This window comes from Nerophis ophidion, linkage group LG11 (genome assembly GCF_033978795.1).
Source record: "Nerophis ophidion isolate RoL-2023_Sa linkage group LG11, RoL_Noph_v1.0, whole genome shotgun sequence".
NCBI classification, from domain to species: domain Eukaryota; kingdom Metazoa; phylum Chordata; class Actinopteri; order Syngnathiformes; family Syngnathidae; genus Nerophis; species Nerophis ophidion.
This window is the reverse complement of record NC_084621.1, coordinates 66,470,529-66,488,874: the sequence shown is the minus strand read 5'-3', so window position 1 is coordinate 66,488,874 and position 18,346 is coordinate 66,470,529. Positions and strand designations below refer to the sequence as shown.

The following is an 18,346-nucleotide window of genomic DNA, read 5'->3' as shown; positions in this document are numbered from 1 at the left end:
CCGTTCGTTTTCCCAGCTTTCCATGCTGGCGCTTTTGTTTGCCTTTCTGTTAGCACCAGTGTTTTTGTTCTTAGCCTGTTTTGAGTTAAATCCATCCATCCATCTATGTTCTTCCGCTTATCCGAGGTCGGGTGGTGGGGTTAGCAGCCTAAGCAGGGAAACCCAGACTTCCCTCTCCCCAGCCACTTCGTCTAGCTCTTCCCGGGGGATCCCGAGGCGTTCCCAGGCCAGCCGGGAGACATAGTCTTCCCAACGTGTCCTGGGTCTTCCCGGTGGCCTCCTACCGGTTGGACGTGCCCTAAACACCTCCCTAGGGAGGCGTTCGGGTGGCATCCTGACCAGATGCCCGAACCACCTCATCTGGCTCCTCTCGATGTGGAGGAGCAGCGGCTTTACTTTGAGTTCCTCCCGGATGGCAGAGCTTCTCACCCTATCTCTAAAGGAGAGACCCGCCACCCGGCGGAGGAAACTCATTTCGGCCGCTTGTACCCGTGATCTTATCCTTTCGGTCATGACCCAAAGCTCATGACCATAGGTGAGGATGGGAACGTAGATCGACCGGTAAATTGAGAGCTTTGCCTTCCGGCTCAGCTCCTTCTTCACCACAACAGATCGGTACAACGTCCGCATTACTGAAGACGCCGCACCGATCCGCCTGTCGATCTCACGATCCACTCTTCCCTCACTCGTGAACAAGACTCCTAGGTACTTGAACTCCTCCACTTGAGTTAAATAAATCTTTATTCCTTACCTCAAGCTGTGTTTTTGCCAGACGCATCCACTGAGGAACAAACGCGGCATCGCTATGCTGCAAAAGCTTCACACCATCCATCCATCCATTTTTCTAACGCTTGTCCCTTTTGGGGTCGCTGGCGCCTATCTCAGCTGCATTCGGACGGAAGGCGGGGTACACCCTGGACAAGTCGCCACCTCATCGCAGGGCCAACACAGATAGACAGACAACATTCACACATTTGGGACCATTTAGTGTTGCCAATCAACCTATCCCCAGGTGCATGTCTTTGGAAGTGGGAGGAAGCCGGAGGGAACCCACGCAGTCACGGGGAGGACATGCAAACTTCATACAAAAAGATCCCGAGCCCGGGATTGAACCCAGGACTGCTCAGGACCTTCGTATTGTGAGGCAGATGTACTAACTAACCCGTGTACCACCGTGCTCGTTTACATCTTTTCACCTTTCTTAATAGTTCAACCTGTAAAAATACTTTCTCTTAAGTGCTAATCATTTTCCAAACAATACTTACACATTTTATTGAAGACATGGTTGCTTTTTGCACATTCAGACCCTTCTGGTTGCACTTTCTGCAGGCTGGTACATGGTGCATTGTACAACACCGCCTCCTGTTGGTTGACAATCAAACTACAGCTGGTGTATTAAAACTTGTACAGTACTGTGCCATGATCATGCACATTGAGATGGACCGCGCATGTCACAACGCTCAGGTTTGAGTGACACTGTGAGACGGGTATTCTGTGCGTATTATTATAATAATACGTTCAATCAATCAATCAATCAATGTTTACTTATATAGCCCTAAATCACTAGTGTCTCAAAGGGCTGCACAAACCACCACGACATCCTCGGTAGGCCCACATAAGGGCAAGGAAAACTCACACCCAGTGGGACGTCGGTGACAATGATGACTATGAGAACCTTGGAGAGGAGGAAAGCAATGGATGTCGAGCGGGTCTAACATGATAATGTGAAAGTTCGATCCATAATGGATCCAACACAGTCGCGAGAGTCCAGTCCAAAGCGGATCCAACACAGCAGCGAGAGTCCCGTTCACAGCGGAGCCAGCAGGAAACCATCCCAAGCGGAGGCGGATCAGCAGCGCAGAGATGCCCCCAGCCGATACACAGGCGAGCAGTACATGGCCACCGGATCGGACCGGACCCCCTCCACAGGGGAGAGTGGGACATAGAAGAAAAAGAAAAGAAACGGCAGATCAACTGGTCTAAAAAGGGAGTCTATTTAAAGGCTGGAGTATATAAATGAGTTTTAAGGTGAGACTTAAATGCTTCTACTGAGGTGGCATCTCGAACTGTTACCGGGAGGGCATTCCAGAGTACTGGAGCCCGAACGGAAAACGCTCTATAGCCCGCAGACTTTTTTTGGGCTTTGGGAATCACTAATAAGCCGGAGTCCTTTGAAGGCAGATTTCTTGCCGGGACATATGGTACAATACAATCGGCAAGATAGGATGAGGCTAGACCGTGTAGTATTTTATACGTAAGTAGTAAGTAGTAAGTATGTTGTTGTTTTTTTTCTAATGCCGTTAAAAAGGATTCACTTAGCACATTGGCCTTGATGAAAGTTGAGCATCGAGAGGCTGGCAGCGTGAAAAGTGTAGAAGGACACTTCTCCGATCTCCCGTTGATGTCTTCTCCATCTGCTGTCCATTGCCACTCTCTCCACTGGTCGGCTGCCATCTGTTAAACAACACCCAGCCTCTTCGCGTGACCAAATGCCTTCACTCCCCGCCATGTCATCCGTGCTGCCAGAGAAGCATAACGAAGAAAAAAAAAAAAACCATGATATCGTGCTCCTTCAACCAATAAAACCCACTGTTAATGCTGTTGAAGCCCAACTCTGAATCCCATTTGTCAGCAAATAGCTTTCCTCAGGCTGTTTGTTCTGGCCAGACGCTTCTGTAGAGCTGCCTGCCATTATTAATATGACATATTTTCTATTTGTTGTCTGGTCTGTCTGATGGCGATTAAAATGCAGTAAACAAAAAGGGTCTGTGCATGATCATCGCTGTGATTCGAAAATACAAGCTTTTTCCTGCCCTTAAAGTACCACTAGAGTGGAAAAACAAATTGCCTCTATATTGAAACTATTATCATATATGTCTGATTAATGAAACCAAAAGACCGACAAAGTTTGCGAGTAAATAGATGTGATCGAAATAGTAGCAATCTCACAGATATTCCCGAGCCATTTGGAGAGATAATGAGGAAGCCGTAGAGTTAGGAACCACTGATCCTTTCCCCATCAACAACAATGCGAATCAAGCAGACATTTTGAGAGCCAACAATGATTACTCTGGGAAAAAATTATGATCCAGAACCATATATTCTTTTTGAGCCTGAACACAAAGAGGATGAACGATAAGTTTTAGAAGCTGAGTGCTAAACGGATGTAGCGTTATTGAAACAAAAGAGCATTAACAGCATTGCTTTTAATTTTCCTGAAGGAACTCTCCTGGATGAATCAATAAAGTACCATCCATCTATCTATCCATTTATCTATCTATCTATCTATCTATCTATCTATCTATCTATCTATCTATCTATCTATCTATCTATCTATCTATCTATCTATCTATCTATCTATCTATCTATCTATCTATCCATCAATCCATTTGCTACCTATCTATCTTTCTATCCATCCATCTATCTATCCATCCATCTATCTATCCATCTATCTATCTATCCATCCATCCATCCATCCATCCATCCATGTGCCATCTATGTATCTATCTATCTATCTATCTACCTATCTATCTATCATCTATAATCTATCTATCTATCTATCTACCTATCTATCTATCATCTATAATCTATCTATCTATCGATCTATCTATCCATCCGCCATCTATCCATCTATCTATCTATCTATCTGTCTATCTGTCATCCATCCATCCATCCATCCATCTATCTATCTATCTATCTATCTATCTATCCATCCATCCATCCATCTGCCATCTATCTATCTATCTATCTATCTATCTATCTATCTATCTATCTATCTATCTATCTATCTATCTATCTATCTATCATCCATCCATGTGCTATCTATCTATCTATCCATCTATCTATTTATCTATCTATCTGTCTGTCTATCCATCCATCCATCCATGTGCCATCTATCCATCCATTTATCTATCTATCTATCTATCTATCTATCTATCTATCTATCTATCTATCTATCTATCTATCTATCTATCTATCTATCTATCTATCTATCTATCTATCTATCCATCAATCCATTTGCTACCTATCTATCTTTCTATCCATCCATCTATCTATCCATCCATCTATCTATCCATCTATCTATCTATCCATCCATCCATCCATCCATCCATCCATGTGCCATCTATGTATCTATCTATCTATCTATCTATCTACCTATCTATCTATCATCTATAATCTATCTATCTATCTATCTACCTATCTATCTATAATCTATCTATCCATCTATCTATCTATCTATCTATCCATCCATCCGCCATCTATCCATCTATCTATCTATCTATCTGTCTATCTATCATCCATCCATCCATCTATCTATCTATCTATCTATCTATCTATCTATCTATCTATCTATCCATCCATCCATCCATCTGCCATCTATCTATCTATCTATCTATCTATCTATCTATCTATCTATCTATCTATCTATCTATCCATCATCCATCCATGTGCTATCTATCTATCTATCTATCTATCTATCCATCTATCTATTTATCTATCTATCTGTCTGTCTATCCATCCATCCATCCATGTGCCATCTATCCATCCATCTATCTATCTATCTATCTATCTATCTATCTATCTATCCATCCATCCATCCGCCATCCATCTATCCATCTATCCATCTATCCATCTATCTATCTATCTGTCCAGCTATCTATTTATCTATCCATCTATCTATCTGCCAAATATACAAACCAACCATAATAAACCATAATTAAACAAACACTTACTGCAAAAAATCCACTCATGCTGGGATGCCGACCGACGGGACGCTCACATAATCCCGTTTAGATGAAGAAGTAATCAAAATGCTCACCAAGGGTTAAGAAAATCTAGAATTTTAACTTTTCGCAAGTTTGAGACGAAGCAGAAGCAGCCAGCGACTAAGAGTGTGTCAACAATCGTAGCGTGAACTAGCATTAGCTCACTGCTATCAATGCGCCCCTAAAATAGGCCGTCTGCGTCAGCACGAATAATAACAATATCACTCATATTTGGTTCATTTCCGGGTCATGACATATTGTTGGCGGTTTCTGGATGTTTTTTAGAGGGTGTAATGGGCGCAGAAGAGGACCCTTGAGATGTTGACACATTTGTTACCCATTTAATTACGATTTTGAGTGCATAAAAAAGCCAAAAGTATATGTGTTTTTGTCTTACATAAGGATAGTGAATGACAAACAGTACATCTCTTTTCCAGTATGACTGATCTAATAAGGTGGTCAGAGTGCAGAAGTGCTACTACAACGCCGTAGAATCTAGGGAAATTGCAGAAGATATTCGGAGCAGAATATTCAAATTGGCCAACTGAATTTGTGGCATTTTGGGATGTGCAAACTGTATCTTCACACACTTTCCGCATGGTACTGTAAATGCAACTGAATATGGTTTAATGCAGTGGTTCTCTAACTTTTTTCAGTGATGTACCCCCTGTGAACATGTTTTTAATTCAAGTACCCCCTAATCAGAGCAAAGCATTTTTGGTTGAAAAAAAGAGATAAAGAAGTAAAATACAGCACTATGTCATCAGTTTCTGATTTATTAAATTGTATAACAGTGCAAAATATTGCTCATTTGTAGTGGTCTTTCTTGAACTATTTGGAAAAAAAGATATAAAAATAACTAAAACCTTGTTGAAAAATAAACAAGTGATTCAATTACAAATAAAGATTTCTACACATAGAAGTAATCATCAACTTAAAGTGCCCTCTTTGGGGATTGTAATAGAGATCCATCTGGATTCATCAACTTAATTCTAAACATTTCTTCACAAAAAAAGAAATTTTTAACATCAATATTTATGGAACATGTCCACAAAAAATCTAACTTTCAACACTGAATATTGCATTGTTGCATTTATTTTCACAGTTCATGAACTTACATTCATATTTTGTTGAAGTATTATTCAATAAATATATTTATAAAGGATTTTTGAATTGTTGGTATTTTTAGAATATTTAAAAAAAAATCTCACATTCGCCTTGGCATACCTTCAAGTACCCCCAGGGGTAAACGTCCCCCCTATTTGAGAACCACTGTTTTAGAGGGTGTAATGGGCCCAACTGTTGACACAATTGTTAGCTATTTAATTACAATTTTGACTGCATAAAAAAGCCAAAAGTATATGTGTTTTTGTCTTACATATAAGGATCGTGAATGACAAACAGCACATCTCTTTTCCAGTATGACTGATCTAATAATGTGGTCAGAGTGCAGAAGTGTAGACTCTAGGGACATTGCCAAAGACATTCGGAGCGTATTATTCAAATTGGCCAAATGAATTTGTAGCATTATGGGATGTGTAAACTGTATTTTCACACACTTTGCGCATGGTAAATACAACTGAATATGGTTTAATGGATAGAATGAAACACAAATAACATAAAGTCAACCTGTTGTTCCATTCTACAGGTAATTTAAGAGTTACTATGTGTGAGGGATGGGCGATCGATATATTTTGGATATTGCAGCCTTTTGCAATAAAAATACAAATCACAATACATTATGCGGCATAGCTCGGTTGGTAGAGCGGCCGTGCCAGCAACTTGAGGGTTGCAGGTTCGATTCCCGCTTCCGCCATCCTAGTCACTGCCGTTGTGTCCTTGGGCAAGACACTTTACCCACCTGCTTCCAGTGCCACCCACACTGGTTTAAATGTAACTTAGATATTGGGTTTCACTATGTAAAGCACTTTGAGTCACTAGAGAAAAGCGCTATATAAATATAATTCACTTCACTTCACATTATTTGGACTGTAAATTATATCAAAAGCATTTCATAACAGATTATAAAGGCTGACATGCGCTAACATATGGCATCATTTTCAGTTGTATTATTTTCTTGTTAACATCTCTCCCGTCCAAAGGCAAAACCTAGTAACTCCCTTCCAGCTGATTTTGAGAAAACAAAGGAAAACCGATCTATCTTGATGCTGTCTTACAAAGATCTACAAAGTCATCAAACGTATAGATGTTTTCTTCAGCTTTCATTTTCTTGCCGATTGAGCCATGGATTGAATCTGCTCTCATGAACGTGTGCCCTTTATCACAATCTCGGGTGGGCCCCATTCTGCGTTTGCACATCGGGCAAGAGCCGTGTACAGCGTCCAGTTTTTATTTTGACCTCCACAGTTATCTGCCCCAAAAGAGTATGCAAGGGGAAGAATCAAGAACAATACATTTAATGAAGGTGCTTGCAACGTCCTGGGCCAATCTTCCAAATATCCCCTGGTGCCATAATATCACATAATCAGGTTGACCGTCGGCCCCCATTCGTGCAAATGTCTCATTAAAGACAATAAGGCCACTGACAAAGAAGCTCCGATTGGTCCCTTGAGATACTAGGTTTTTCTGTTGTATCTACGCGGTTATGTGGTAGTTGCTAGGTCCTGCCATGCGCGTAACAGCTTACTTACGGAACAAATCACAATATCGCATACACTAATGTAAAGCATATCACCTAGGAACTCCAAAATTATTATCAGCTCAGTTTTGACCAAAATTGAGTTACTGGGTTTTGCCTTTGGACGGGAGATCTGTAACATGAATCTATTTACACTCCTAATTAAATGTAATAAGCACTTATTCTTCTGTTGTTTGGATACTTCATATTAGTTTTGGTTGATGCTAAAAATGTGGGTATCGATCTACCGATTTAAGAAAAAAAATTCTCACCCTCCCATTGTTTACCTGTATCTCACATTTTTTGTAAGGAGCTCCAGAAGTTGGCAGACCCGTCAGCGATCCTGTTCTGTCTCCCTGTAATGTTTGTCTGATCTTGAATCGGATTGCGCTGAAAAATATAATTTTCCCTCGGGGATTAATAAAGTATTTCTGATTCTGATTTTGATAGGAAGTGGTTATGCAGATACTTATACTTCAATTTTTCAAGTTTAATGAATGATTTAATTTTTGAACACAATTATATTCAGACAAAAACACAGGATAGACGTGCAGCAAAATCAATTAAATATGTGAATTTGTGAAGTGAAGTGAATTATATTTATATAGCGCTTTTTCTCAAGTGACTCAAAGCGCTTTACATAGTGACACCCAATATCTAAGTTACATTTAAACCAGTGTGGGTGGCACTGGGAGCAGGTGGGTAAAGTGTCTTGCCCAAGGACACAACGGCAGTAACTAGGATGGCACACGCGGGAATCGAACCTGCAACCCTCAAGTTGCTGGCACGGCCACTCTACCAACCGAGCTATGCTATAAAATTTTTTATTTTTTGCCCTTAAAGCCCTACTGTGTCCTGGGACTTATTTTCCAAGTTTTTAAACATTAACAAAAATATTTTTTTTGCTAATAAAAAATATCAATCTGATTACTGTTGTATCAACCATATGAACATTATACTTGGTATCTGTGTCTAGTACGGTAGTTTTATTTTTGTGAAGTTATTGTGTAATGTTGACTTAGTTTTTTTCTTCAAACAATTGGGAACTTGCTATGATATTGTGTCGATATCTTTAAACTGTCAATAGCACGCACCATAAATCTATTAAAACATTTAGAAAATGGATTTACAAAGGAGCCATTTGTCATTTTTTTTGGCCTGCAGCGGATTGTCGAAATAAAACTAAACAAAAAAAACGTAAGAATGTAAGAAAAAAAGAGCAAAAATATGTAAAGTATTTAGAAAAAAGCTGCAATTTGATAATAATTAATAAAAGGTTCTGTCTTTACATACTGTTTTTGTTTTTTTTTAACATTTTGAACCAAATGTAAAAAAAAAATCCACATTTTCAGTATGCAACCTTTGGTGGAAAAGGTTGCATTTACAGATAACACATGTGATTGGTGGCCCTGCGATGAGGTGGCGACTTGTCCAGGGTGTACCCTGCCTTCCGCCCGATTGTAGCTGAGATAGGCGCCAGCGCCCCCCGCGACCCCGAAAGGGAATAAGCGGTAGAAAATGGATGGATGGACATGTGATTGGTATCAGACCATTTCACTCTTGGATGATCGGTATCAGAATTGGGAGCATAAAACCATGTTCTGAACATCGGAATATCCAACTCATAAACAAAAATATATGTGTAAGTGTTTTGGTTTTTTTTTCAACGTTTTCAAAAATAAAGTAAAACTTTTGTGGATGTGTAACTACGGTGGAAATAAATTGTAAAACATACATTTTCAAGTTGAAAGGATTGATATTGATTACCTTATTGAACAAAGCAGAGTAAAAAAATCCTAGTGAAATTTTGACCCTGACTCTTAAAAAGCATCGGAATCAAGAATCGCCGGAATTCAAACGATGCTCAAACCTAACATAAAGTTTATATATAAGTTCATAGGGTTTATATTTATATATTGGTTGAAAATAGCATAGTGAAAAATTCATAGTACATTTTTGACCCTGCCTCTTAATCAATCAATCAATCAACCAAAGTATATATTTTTATACAGTAGCTCCTAATCGTAAATGCCTCAAAAGGTTACACAAACCACATTGACACCCTCTGCTCTGGACTTCATCATGGCAAGGAAAAACTCCAAAAGCCAAAACAATCAGAATCAAGAACCGTTGGGAAGCGGAATCAAAACGAAGAATCGTAAATTATTTATCAAATAAAGCTGACTCAACGCAGCTACGCGGTCCATGCTGTAATTCTTTTTGGAGGGACAGATCAAGATCTACCAGAGGATATGGAGGGGGAGGGGTACATTGGAGTCGCTAGAAGTCAGGATTTTTTCTGTCCAAAAAATCGGGATTTTTTTTTTTGTCAGAAAGTCGGGATGTTTTCTGTTAAAAAGTTGGAATGTTTTCTGTCAAAAAGTCGGGATGCTTTCTGTCAAAAAGTCGAGATTTTTCTGTCAAAAAGTCAGGATTTTTTTTTCAGTCAAAATGTCTGGATTGTTTCTGTTAAAAAGTCAGATTTTTTTTCTGTCAAAAAGTCTGGATTTATTTCAGTCAAAAAGTTTTTTTTTTCCAAATGTCAAAACAATCTGGATTTTTTTCTGTCGAAAAATTGGGATTTTTTTCTGTCAAAAAAGTTGTTGCTTTTTTTTAAGTGTCAACAAGTCGGGATTTTTTCTGTCGGAAAGTCAGATTTTTTTTCTGTCAAAAAGTCTGCAATTTTTTCAATCAAAATGTCAAGATTTTTTCTATTAGTCGTTTTTTTTCTAAATGTCAAAAAATCTGGATTTTTTTGTATCGAAAAGTCAGGATATTTCTCTGTCAAAAAATCGAGATTTTTCTGTCAAAAAGCAAGGATTTTTTTCTGTCAAAATGTCTGGATTGTTTCTGTTAAAAAGTCAGATTTTTTTTTCTGTCAAAAAGTCTGGATTTCTTTCAGTCAAAAAGGTTTTTTTTTCCAAATATCAAAACAATCTGGATTTTTTTCTGTCGAAAAATTGTGATTTTTTTCTGTCAAAAAAGTTGTTGCTTTTTTTTAAGTGTCAACAAGTCGGGTGTTTTTCTGTCAAAAAGTCAGATTTTTTTTCTGTCAAAAAGTCTGTATTTTTTTCAGTCAAAATGTCAAATTTTTTTCTATTAGTCATTTTTTTCTAAATGTCCAAAAATCTGGATTTTTTTCTATCGAAAAGTCAGGATATTTCTCTGTCAAAAAGTCGAGATTTTTCTGTCAAAAAGTCAGGATTTTTTTCTGTCAAAATGTCTGGAATGTTTCTGTTAAAAAGTCAGATTTTTTTTTCTGTCAAAAAGTCTGGATTTCTTTCAGTCAAAAAGGTTTTTTTTTCCAAATATCAAAACAATCTGGATTTTTTTCTGTCGAAAAATTGGGATTTTTTTCTGTCAAAAAAGTTGTTGCTTTTTTTTAAGTGTCAACAAGTCGGGTGTTTTTCTGTCAAAAAGTCAGATTTTTTTTCTGTCAAAAAGTCTGTATTTTTTTCAGTCAGAATGTCAAATTTTTTTCTATTAGTCATTTTTTTCTAAATGTCAAAAAATCTGGATTATTTTCTATCGAAAAGTCAGGATATTTCTCTGTCAAAAGGTCGAGATTTTTCTGTCAAAAAGTCAGGATTTTTTTCGGTCAAAATGTCTGGAATGTTTCTGTTAAAAAGTCTCATTTTTTTCTGTCAAAAAGTCTGGATTTTTTTTCAGTCATAAAGTCTGATTTTTTTCTGTTAAAAAGTTGTTTTTTTCCAAATATCAAAACAATCGGTATTTTTTTCTGTCGAAAAATTGGGATTTTTTCTGTCCAAAAAGTTGTTTTTTTAATAAGCGTCAATAAGTCGGGATTTTTTCCGTCAAAAGTTGTCTACTCAGAGTGTCCGACCTGAGAACAGTAGGTCGTGAGTTCAAAACCCGGCCGAGTCACACCAAGGGTTAAAATTGGGGGTTAAATCACCAAAATGATTCCCGAGTGCTGCCACCACTGCTGCTCACTGCTCCCCTCACCTCCCGGGGGATGAGACAAGGGGATGGGTCAAATGCAGAGGGTAATTTTACCACACCTAGTGTGTGTGTGAGACTATCAGTGGTACTTTAACTTGAACTTTTACGTTGGCAATGTGACCTTGTAGTCAGGCTTGATGGGAACAATTGTGGCAAACTTAAATCTTTCACTGCAGTTTTACACTAAACATTACTAATAATTTAAAAATAAAGACAATAAATACCACTTACATCATACGAAAAATACAGTCTCATCCAATCACCCGAAGGCACCACCATAAAACGGTAACTCATTTCCCCCAAAAATAATCTTGAGCTTTCTGAAACCCTGAGCAAGATAAAAATGGATGGATGGAGTTCTGTTGACCCAAAGTGTAGAAAGTTCCCCAGCAACTGTACTGCATGCTCCAGTCATCCACGCTGTGATGGACAGTAAAACTCTTGCACCTGTTTCCTGGCCTCGCTCAAGTGTTGTTACAACCGTGATGAGCGACATTAAAAAAGGTTTCTGCAGCCCACTCGGAGGGATAAATCAACAGAAAAGGTAAAGAGTCTCATAAAGTCTGTCAAAAATTACATTTTAAAAGGTCCCACATTCACTATTTACCTGCGAGGGGACCGAGCCAAAAACGGAGAGATGAAAGCAGCGATGGAAAGCTTTTTACACTTCTTGGGTGGAGAAGAGGAAAGGCGCTGGATAGAGAAGGAGATGAAGAAATGGAAGAACTGCAGAATGGAAGGAGGGGAAAATATGCTGCAGGAGCTTGGAAAAGTGAGGAATGGAGAGATGAAGGAACCAGAACTTAGATGACTTGTCATGATTTTGTACAATCAGTCGCCTTTGGAAATCTTTAAAACATGCGACCCCGAGAGGGACAAGCGGTAGAAAAATGGATGGATGGTTTTACACTTTCTTTTCCCCCATTGTCAAGGATGTGAATTTTTGTGAATTATATTTATATAGCGCTTTTCTCTAGTGACTCAAAGCGCTTTGCATAGTGAAACCCAATATCTAAGTTACATTTAAAGCAGTGTGAGTGGCACTGGGAGCAGGTGGGTAAAGTGTCTTGCCCAAGGACACAACGGCAGTGACTAGGATGGCGGAAGCGGGAATCGAACCTGCAGCCCACAAGTTGCTGGCACGGCCGCTCTACCAACCGAGCTATACCGCCCCACAACAAGGATTATGTTGCGATCCGTGTCTCGGATCTTCAAATATTATTGTTTATTTTTCCATCTTTGTTCTCATTCTCCGTCTGATCCGTTTATTTCCCGTTTAGTCCATCACCATGGTAACTTATTAGTTTCAGCTGTTACTCCCGGTTCCTGCACACCTGTTCACTGCTAATTACCTTCCCTTTATAAGCCAGCCTCTTCTGTTTATTTCTTTCTGGGACTCTAATTTGCTCACATGCAACAAGTAACGTCAGGTATGTTTTTCTCGCTAGCTCATTAGCTAAGCCACTTTGTTGTCATCTTTAGCTCACATGCTAATCATCTTTGTTTTCATTTTTGTGCCATCGTGCCAAATCTTAGTTCTTTATATTTCCTAGCTTTCACGCTAGCGTCTTTTGTTTCCCTTTTTATTAGCTCCAGTGTTTTTGTTCAGAGCTCACTTTTTGTTAATAAATTTGTTAGATCTTACCTTTGTTGTGTTCTTTCGTTTGACGCATCCTCGAGGGAATCGAACCCGGTACCACGATGCCGAACCGGCGTTACAGATGATTTGTTTTAGGTTTTTTGGGGGGCAGTGTACGGATTGATAACATTGATCCGTCTTGTATCATCACATTGTTGCTAGGCAGAATTTAGAATTCTAGTATAATTACTTCCTGTAATACAAAAATAATCTTGAACCAAGCACAAACATTAGAGCCAAACCGCAGTTTGATATCAATATTTTATACACTATTCATTAGAGATGTTGGATATCGGACTGCAGATATTATCGGATGATAAATGCTTTAAAATGTAATATCGGATATTATCGGTATTAAAATTTTCAGTATCGGTTTTAAAAAAAAAGTAAAATGTATGGCTTTTTAAAACGCCCCTAAGTACACGTACGTAGGGAAAAGTACAGAGCGCCAATAAACCTTAAAGGCACTGTCATTGCGTGCCAGCGCAGTCACACACACAAGTGAATGCAAGGCATACTTGTTCGACAGCCATACAGGTCACACTGAGGGTGGCCATGTTAACAACTTTAACACTGTTACAAACATGCACCACACTCTGAACCCACACCAAACAAGAATGACAAACACATTTCAGCAGAACATCCGCACCGTAAGACAACACAAACACAACAGAACAAATACCCAGAACCCCCTGCAGCACTAACTCTTCCGGGATGCTAGAATATACAACGTGAACCCCCACCTCAAACCCGGCCGCCCCACCCCCACCCACCTCAACCTCCTCATGCTCTCTCAGGGAGAGCATGTCCCAAGTTCCAAGCTGCTGTTTTGAGGCATGTTCAAAAAAATAAATGCACTTTGTGACTTCAATAATAAATATGCCAGTGCCATGTTGGCATTTCTTTCCATAACTTAAGTTGATTTATTTTGGAAAACCTTGTTACATTGTTTAATGCATCCAGCGGTGCATCACAACAAAATTAGGCATAATAATGTGTTAATTCCATGACTGTATATATCGGTATCGGTAATTACGAGTTGGACAATATCGGAATATCGGCAAAAAACCCATTATCGGACATCTCTACTACTCATATTATCAAAGTAAACATTATTTATCGCGATTAGTTATTTCTATGATAAACAATTTTTTGCAAATTAGGAATTATTTATTAATAATCATTGATTATAAATCCAACATTTTCATAGCTAGAGAATTAAAAACCTTCTAAATCCATCCATCCATTTTCTGTCCTTTTTTGGTGATGCTGGAGCCTATCTCAGCTGATTTATTTATTTTATTTATTTATTTTATTTATTTCGGCAATCTTCACATAAAACAAAGAACAACAACAAAAAAAGAAAAAAAAAAACAACAACAAAAAAAAAACACTAATTTGAGCAATGATTGAGCCGAAAGGGTGTAGGTTGAAGCAACGCTTATATAAACCTACCCCATCACAACAAGAACAAGGTTCAAAATATATAAAATCCAAAACATGCTTCACTTATATTACTTTTTTTTTTTAAACAATATATAAGCAACATACATGTAGCACACGTCTCATATACACAGTTTAACATTTAAATCAAACATATACGTTCGTGTGGAGTTCCCCAGGGTTCGGTCCTTGGCCCTGCACTCTTCAGCATCTACATGCTGCCGCTAGGTGACATCATACGCAAATACGGTATTAGCTTTCACTGTTATGCTGATGACACCCAACTCTACATGCCCCTAAAGCTGACCAACACGCCGGATTGTAGTCAGCTGGAGGCGTGTCTTAATGAAATTAAACAATGGATGTCCGCTAACTTTTTGCAACTCAACGCCAAAAAAACGGAAATGCTGATTATCGGTCCTGCTAGACACCGACCTCTATTTAATAATACAACTTTAACATTTGACAACCAAACAATTAAGCAAGGCGACACGGTAAAGAATCTGGGTATTATCTTCGACCCAACTCTCTCCTTTGAGTCACACATTAAAAGCGTTACTAAAACGGCCTTCTTTCATCTCCGTAATATCGCTAAAATTCGCTCCATTCTGTCCACTAAAGACGCTGAGATCATTATCCATGCGTTTGTTACGTTTCGTCTCGATTACTGTAACGTATTATTTTCGGGTCTCCCCATGTCTAGCATCAAAAGATTACAGTTGGTACAAAATGCGGCTGCTAGACTTTTGACAAGAACAAGAAAGTTTGATCACATTACACCTGTACTGGCTCACCTGCACTGGCTTCCTGTGCACTTAAGATGTGACTTTAAGGTTTTACTACTTACGTATAAAATACTACACGGTCTAGCTCCATCCTATCTTGCCGATTGTATTGTACCATATGTCCCGGCAAGAAATCTGCGTTCAAAGGACTCCGGCTTATTAGTGATTCAAGGGAGAGTGGGACATAGGAGAAAAAGAAAAGAAACGGCAGATCAACTGGTCTAAAAAGGGAGTCTATTTAAAGGCTAGAGTATACAAATGAGTTTTAAGGTGAGACTTAAATGCTTCTACTGAGGTAGCATCTCGAACTGTTACCGGGAGGGCATTCCAGAGTACTGGAGCCCGAACGGAAAACGCTCTATAGCCCGCAGACTTTTTTTGGGCTTTGGGAATCACTAATAAGCCGGAGTCCTTTGAATGCAGATTTCTTGCCGGGACATATGGTACAATACAATCGGCAAGATAGGATGGAGCTAGACCGTGTAGTATTTTATACGTAAGTAGTAAAACCTTAAAGTCACATCTTAAGTGCACAGGAAGGCAGTGCAGGTGAGCCAGTACAGGTGTAATGTGATCAAACTTTCTTGTTCTTGTCAAAAGTCTAGCAGCCGCATTTTGTACCAACTGTAATCTTTTAATGCTAGACATGGGGAGACCCGAAAATAATACGTTACAGTAGTCGAGGCGAGACGTAACAAACGCATGGATAATGATCTCAGCGTCTTTAGTGGACAGAATGGAGCGAATTTTAGCGATATTACGGAGATGAAAGAAGGCCGTTTTAGTAACGCTTTTAATGTGTGTTTAAAAAAATTTAACATGGAACTTCAAAGCGCGATGTGGCAAGGCATGACTATTTATAGACTTTTGGCCGGATTTACTAATGGTTTGCGTGTACTAAAACACGTGCAAACCTTCAAGCTGATCTAATAAACGTGTGCAAAGTGTATCGCGTCTGTTAAGTGAGCAAAATATACTGATCATCATTATACTGGGAGGTGAAAAGGTAAATATTTTATACAGTGATTTATCAACACTGATTTTGCGTTTTATTTAGCACCATTAAAAAGTACCTGCAAACTGACACAGTTACGTAAACAAATGTGGACGAAGAATCCTTAGTCCTGTACGTGGACGTTTCAACACATTTGCACGGTCAGACATTAAAAAAAGTACTTGTAGAGGTCGTTTCTTAGCACTGCTACACACGTCACAGGAGTCAGGCGTGCAGATTGGAACTAAGATTTAATGTATTGTACCTCCAGAAGCTCATTGATGATCTTTCCAGATATACAGGACTTTGCAGTCTCGCCAAGTTCCCCCTCCTGTTCCTGGCCGCTACTGTTAAAGACAACGGGTGATTAGACAACTTGTACCAGCTGGGAAATCTGATCACCTGTCCAACTGTGTCTCGAAGCCTGCATTGCCACACTCGCAGGCAGCGCTGGCCACGCCTCCCTCCACAGTATTAAAGACATCGTCTATTAAGCAACATCCTTTTATTTTTTTTTTAGCTGCTGGATACCTTATGAGGCTGATTAAAACAAATTCAATTAATGCGTCTTGGTGTCATTTAATGTTATTCTTCATGACATTGGTTTTTCCATGTATTAAGATATATCTTATATAATAAAAACTTCTTGAAGTATGCATTTTATTGCATCTTCCGCCTCTCTCCCATGCACCTTCAGCGGAAAAAAAAAGTGTCAACAATGTAAATACACTGCAACACTGCTTCTAAAATGCCCAGACAAAGAAGTACATGTCTCCTGCGTGTTTGAAATCATGGAAAAATGCCAGAGGCAGCACATGATAACATGAACATGCAGTAAATGTCAGAGTTATTTAGTGACGAACCCCAAGATGCAGAGATGGAGGCAGGCATGGAGTGAGAAAACATGATTTAATAAAGATACTAAGACAAAATCAAACAAAAGGGTACTAACACCAAGCGCGCACGAGGCGGATAACAAACTAAGGGTCTTTAGTATAGAAGCTAGCAAGAAACAAAAAAGGGCCTAGCGTGGAAGCTAGCGGGTAGCAAACAGGAAAACAGAAGTCGTTGCTTGTAGAGTGAAAACAAAACAGAAGCAGGGAACAAAAGACAGTAAGTTACAAACAAACGAATGTAGATTCCCGCTGCGCTGCACTAAAACGACACGATAGCAACGACAGGAGCGACATGTGGCAAGGACAATACAAATGACAATACAATGACCCGGCGACTGACACAAGACAAAGAGGGTAGAAATAGGAGCGGGCTGATTGGCAACAGGTGTGACCAGGTGCCAATCAGCCGCAGCTGAGGAGGAACACAGCACTCAGAGAACAAGACAGGAAGCTGACAAAATAAGAGCACTAGACAGTGAAGTGAAGTGAATTATATTTATATAGCGCTTTTTCTCTAGTGAGTCAAAGCGCTTTACATAGTGAAACCCAATATCTAAGTTACATTTAAACCAGTGTGGGTGGCACAGGGAGCAGGTGGGTAAAGTGTCTTGCCCAAGGACACAACGGCAGTGACTAGGATGGCGGAAACGGGAATCGAACCTGCAACCCTCAAGTTGCTGGCATGGCCACTCTACCAACCGAGCTAAACCGCCCCAGGAACTAAAGACAGGAGGTACTAAACACAGAGGAAACAGACAAATGCAGAAGAAAACTAAAACATAGACAAACTGTCAGGGGAAAGCCTGACAGTAAATGAGTGTCTCCCTGGTGATGCCTCGAATAGTACACGCAAAATCCTCATTTAAATAAGGCAGTCTGCACCACTTTTCAATTGCACAGGCAGTCTTTGTAGATCACATGCAACACGCCCACAAATAATACACGCTATTTTATAGATTGCACATGCTATTTAGCCCGAGGTATTTAAAACGTAGTAAATTGGGCCTTTTGTCGCTGCAATTTCTCCGTATGATATTCTAAATAGATGTTGGTTGGTTCTTGTTGGTTGTCCCTCTCGTCACCAAGATGCCTCTCAAATTTCGATACAACATTTTACGGTACGGGGATCTAGTCCTCTCTGGAGTGACAAACTTGACAATGTTTACAAATTGTAAAAATTCAGCTCTGCAGTATTTGTGTTCGAGGCGTTTTTTTTACCTTC

General features: G+C 39.3%; 1 long non-coding RNA gene across 1 annotated transcript in view; it reads right to left on the bottom strand.

Moving 5' to 3' along the window:
* Positions 1-2,275: 2,275 nt before the first annotated feature.
* Positions 2,276-18,346, bottom strand: part of LOC133562375 (uncharacterized) — a 323,026-nt gene continuing 306,955 nt past the window's right edge. Inside the window, exon 3 of the long non-coding RNA XR_009808892.1 lies at positions 2,276-2,519. This is a non-coding gene — a long non-coding RNA (uncharacterized LOC133562375). The remainder of the gene's footprint in view (positions 2,520-18,346) is intronic.